We start from the raw sequence: 5,762 nt of genomic DNA on the forward strand, positions 1-5,762 counted from the left end.
CGGGGTAAAACGAGTTGAGAGAGCTACTTCATTTATCAAAAGGAACTCATTTCCCCCAGGGCCAGGTGGAATTTAAGACGCAGTATCCTGCCTGCTTACAAACAAGCTTTGTGAATCAGCTATTATCATCAAGTTTTCTCCCAAGGAACTTACATCCTCTTCATTTCCCTCCCTCACAACCTCATCATCAACCCCCCCCCCCCCCCCCCTGACCCGCCTAGCAGAACCCCTAGGTGTGTGGTTTTTTTTGCAGAAACTAACACTTCCAAGGGCAGACACTGTCACTTAACTCAAGATGCTGCAGGTCGAAATACGTCGACAAAACGTCCGAAGAGTACACATTCTCCTACTTCGAATCAAAACATTCATCATGGGTCAAAACAATTAAACATGACACAGCGATTTCATACCGCGATTTCATTGTACAACTGAAACGATCAAGCTCACATTCTACATGATTGAAGGTATAACATTGACAGAGACATGCTTCTGGGTAAAGTCGAGTTCTGAAAGGAAACCAAGCTACAGACGTTTACCTAAAGTAGGCTTAACAAAATGAATACGCTCTTTTAAAGCGACATTGTCCGTAGATTGTGCATTGTGAGCTGAAGCGACATTATTTTCCAGCTTTGACATTTCCATAATTGGTGGTTTTTTTAAATATCAATTTAAACCGCTTTGATACGAATATTGCTAAATTTTGAAACAAGAGTATCATGTTTGGAGGTACCGTATGCCAAACAAACAAAGCATTATAATATCTGTTTCACAAATGAAGCCTTTCAAAAAAATACACTAGTCCACTATCAAAACAAACACTTGAAAAATAATTGTTATTTTGTGTCTCTTGTAAGTGAGTGTATAGGCACACCAAGACAGCCTCCAGTAAGCAATCCTGTAGTAGGCACACCGAGACAAGCAGCAGACGCCCAGTCTCGGTACACTCATGTCAGACACAGACGGAGGTAAGGTGTCAAAGGCTTTAACTGACAAAGCACTTGAACAAAGCTGCTTCACATCACACTAAGAGTTTTGTCCAAAGACAAACCTCACGATTGACATCAACACACAGACTCCTTCAGCTATCGTTTAACACACGCCCATCTGCAAGACATATATATGGGGGTTTCTGTGTCTGGAGAAAACCAAGTGAAAGAAGAAATGCGATAGCGTTAACTTGACTGCCTTGCCTGGTCCTAATCCATAATCTGGTCCATATTAGATCATGGAAGCTATTGGTTTTGTAAATTTACCTCCATCAGATTTAAGAATCCCCCGTTTTTAAGACCTGATTTTTTCAGAGGTTTGGGAAGTCTTATAAAGGGGGATTCCTAACCTAGGTGGTGGGTTCAAGTGCTAGTCTTTCGGATGAGACGAAAACCCGAGGTCCCTTCGTGTACACTACATTGGGGTGTGCACGTTAAAGATCCCACGATTGACAAAAGGGTCTTTCCTGGCAAAATTGTATAGGCATAGATAGAAAAAAAAATGTCCACCAAAATACTCGTGTGACTTGGAATAATAGGCCGTGAAAAGTAGGATATGCGCCGACATGGCTGCGATCTGCTGGTCGATGTGAATGCGTGATGTAGTGTGTCAAAAAATTCCATCTCACACGGCATAAATAGATCCCTGCGCCTTGAGTCCGAGTCTGGAGATATGCGCACGATATAAGACTTCATATGCGACCCTCCACCACGAAATGAGTCGCATGTCACCTTTACATGATTTTCATATTTTTACATTTTCCTAAAGAGTTTTTTATGCTCTATCCAGTGGTGAAAACCGTTTTAGAAAAGAGCGAAAACTGTTTGAGTTATAAGCCTGTGACTAAGGTGACCCTCACACTGTTACCAGACACTTTCCGGACTTATATTAAGCCTAGCGCAGAGCCGCGCGAGGTGACATGCGACTCATTTCGTGGTGGAGGGTCACATATAAACAAGTCGCGTAAGGCGAAAATACAATATTTAGTCAAGTAGCTGTCGAACTCACAGAATGAAACTGAACGCAATGCCATTTTTCAGCAAGACCGTATACTCGTAGCATCGTCAGTCCACCGCTCATGGCAAATTGACAAGAAGAGCGGGGTAGTAGTTGCGCTAAGAAGGATAGCACGCTTTTCTGTACCTCTCTTTGTTTTAACTTTCTGAGCGTGTTTTTAATCCAAACATATCATATCTATATGTTTTTGGAATCAGGAACCGACAAGGAATAAGATGAAAGTATTTTTAAATTGATTTGGACAATTTAATTTTGATAATAATTTTTATATATTTAATTTTCAGAGCTTGTTTTTAATCCGAATATAACATATTTATATGTTTTTGGAATCAGCAAATGATGGAGAATAAGATAAACGTAAATTTGGATCATTTTATAAATTTTTATTTTTTTTTACAATTTTCAGATTTTTAATGACCAAAGTCATTAATTAATTTTTAAGCCACCAAGCTGAAATGCAATACCGAAGTCCGGGCTTCGTCGAAGATTACTTGACCAAAATTTCAACCAATTTGGTTGAAAAATGAGGGCGTGACAGTGCCGCCTCAACTTTTACGAAAAGCCGGATATGACGTCATCAAAGACATTTATCAAAAAAATGAAAAAAACGTTCGGGGATTTCATACCCAGGAACTCTCATGTCAAATTTCATAAAGATCGGCCCAGTAGTTTAGTCTGAATCGCTCTACACACACACACACACACACGCACACACGCACGCACACACGCACATACACCACGACCCTCGTTTTGATTCCCCCTCGATGTTAAAATATTTAGTCAAAACTTGACTAAATATAACAAAACCAATGTAGCAGTCGGTCGTACTCTTCCGCGACCTCCCAACGATTCTTTTATACCCCGAACACCTCAACATCATTGTTTTCACATTGGTCAACACACTTTTCACGTGGATACTCAAACAGCTAGTAAAGGCAGACAAGCGCCTTGGGGCTATTATTTGTGTTGTGGTCAATATTCTCACAGCGGCCTTCGTTCTGACCAACTCATTCTCCGGCCGTTTATTTTCCAACGCGTGGTCAAATCCCCCCCCCCCCCCCCCCCCACACACAAATAATATCTGGGCGAAGAGGTAAATAAGCGGTGTAGATAGCGTGCCTTTGCTTGCAAGGGATTAAGAAATGAAAATCCGACAAGCGGTTTGGTTGTTAGGGAGCAGCAACTGGCAAGGATATTGGACATTACTGTAAGAGGAAGTCACATAGCGGATTGTTTTTTGGTTGCTCGTTTTTGTTATTCTGATCCCATTTCTGCCCGTCTTAAATGGTATATAGTTGAACTATGTTCGTCAGGACTCAAGCTTTCGTTGATACCCCAATCATAGAATAACTATGATTTCTAGCTGTACAAAAATAGCTTTAAAAATGTTTTAAAATAATAGAAAATAAGAGACAGAAAGACAAACAGACAAACAGACAGAGTGAAACCTATATACGATATGCGGGGTATCTATCTATCTATCTATACATATAATAAAAGAGAGTGTCTGTCTGTGTGTCTGTGTGTCTGTGTGTCTGTGTGTCTGTGGTCGCCATACCTCAGAGATGGCAAGAGGCAGGAACAAGATAGTGTGCACGTACACTCCCAAGGTGCCGCAGATGTGCACCTGGGTTTTAGTTTCTTGATTCATTGTTTCCTTTCTCAGATGATGGACCTCCCATTTATTGAATACAGCCTATATGGTGCAAGACCAGTTCAGTGCCTACTGTTCACCTGTAGCAAGCACATCATGCCAGTGATATTAGAGACTCGCTATTGCTCCTATGAGGGGAAGAAATGAAGAAAGAAAAATTAACTGGACAGTTCCGGAAATTTCTAGAAGGTAAGGGAGATAACTCTTTTTTGTCTGTGGTCGCCATACCTCTGAGATGGCAAGAGGCAGGAACAAGATAGTGTGCACGAACACTCCCGAAGTGCCGCAGATGTGCACCTGGGTTTTAGTTTCTTGATTCATTGTTTCCTTTCTCAGATTATGGACCTCCCATTTATTGAATACAGCCTATATGGTGCAAGACCAGTTCAGTGCCTACTGTTCACCTGTAGCAAGCACATCATGCCAGTGATATTAGAGACTTGCTATTGCTCCTATAAGGGAAAGAAATGAAGAATGAAAAATTAACTGGACAGTTCCGGAAATTTCTAGAAGGTAAGGTAGATAACTGTTCACCTGTAGCAAGCACATCATGCCAGTGATATTAGAGACTTGCTATTGCTCCTATGAGGGGAAGAAATGAAGAATGAAAAATTAACTGGACAGTTCCGGAAATTTCTAGAAGGTAAGGGAGATAACTCTTTTTTGTCTGTAGTCGCCATACCTCTGAGATGGCAAGAGGCAGGAACAAGATAGTGTGCACGTACGCTCCCTAGGTGCCGCAGATGTGCACCTGGGTTTTAGTTTCTTGATTCATTGTTTCCTTTCTAAGATTATGGACCTCCCATTTATTGAATACAGCCTATATGGTGCAAGACCAGTTCAGTGCCTACTGTTCACCTGTAGCAAGCACATCATGCCAGTGATATTAGAGACTCGCTATTGCTCCTATGAGGGGAAGAAATGAAGAAAGAAAAATTAACCGGACAGTTCCGGAAATTTCTAGAAGGTAAGGGAGATAACTCTTTTTTGGTATCCAAACAAAGGAGGTAAAGCTAATGATAATGGGATAGCGAGCGTCTTAAATTGCTACAGGGCTCCGCTTACTCCCGGGCGAAGCCGGGTTTAACTGCTAGTATAAAATAAAAACACTGTTATCAGCTAAAAGTACAAATCCTGTGCTGATTCAGCTCAAGCCGACGTGCACAAGGCAGCTGCGTTTTGACGATAGTAGGCCTACACTCTCAAGTTCGTGTTGGTCCTGACAAATTGCGAGGTTACTGGGCATCGTAACTCTCTGCGAAGCCAAAATAATGACAAAGGAATCTATGTGACAGAAATCTAGGAACAGTATAACAGTATGTTCAGTGAATTCTGAAACTATTCTCTTCAGCAGTGGCAAGCCAGACAGACGATACAGCGCTAGACCTTCACAAAGATTCCCATGGGAGTTTTCTGAGACTCTAACAATATGCCTTCATGTTGCTATTCAGAACTCAACTATAACAAAAATAAACCACAAGCAACTGTACAGATTCATGATGCTTATACAGATACTGAAACGGGCATTACGATCTATTACAAAATAAATACCACAAGGAACGTACAGCTTCGCAATGCAGATACAGATACAGAAACGGACATTAGGATCTATTACAAAAATGCTTATACAGATACTGAAACGGGCATTACGATCTATTACAAAAATATCCCACAAGCCGGGAACTGTGCAGTTTAGTGATGCAGATACAACAAGTCGCGTAAGGCGAAAATACAATATTTAGTCAAGTAGCTGTCGAACTCACAGAATGAAACGCAATGCCATTTTACTCGTAGCATCGTCAGGCCACCGCTCATGGCAAAGGCAGTGAAATTGACAAGAAGAGCGGGGTAGTAGTTGCGCTAAGAAGGATAGCACGCTTTTCTGTATCTCTCTTTGTTTTAACTTTCTGAGCGTGTTTTTAATCCAAACATATCATATCTATATGTTTTTGGAATCAGGAACCGACAAGGAATAAGATGAAAGTGTTTTTAAATTGATTTGGACAATTTAATTTTGATAATAATTTTTATATATTTAATTTTCAGAGCTTGTTTTTAATCCGAATATAACATATTTATATGTTTTTGGAATCAGCAAATGATG

General features: G+C 40.7%; 1 long non-coding RNA gene across 1 annotated transcript; it reads right to left on the reverse strand.

Annotated features, from left to right (window-relative positions):
• Positions 1 to 3,473: 3,473 nt before the first annotated feature.
• Positions 3,474 to 4,758, reverse strand: LOC138956478 (uncharacterized). The gene is made up of 2 exons (XR_011452671.1): positions 4,640 to 4,758; positions 3,474 to 3,862 (listed from the first exon to the last, which is right to left on the reverse strand). It is a non-coding gene; the product is annotated as an uncharacterized lncRNA (long non-coding RNA).
• Positions 4,759 to 5,762: the final 1,004 nt, after the last annotated feature.

The sequence above is a fragment of the Littorina saxatilis genome, unplaced genomic scaffold, assembly GCF_037325665.1.
Source record: "Littorina saxatilis isolate snail1 unplaced genomic scaffold, US_GU_Lsax_2.0 scaffold_3022, whole genome shotgun sequence".
In the NCBI taxonomy this organism is placed as follows: Eukaryota; Metazoa; Mollusca; class Gastropoda; order Littorinimorpha; family Littorinidae; genus Littorina; species Littorina saxatilis.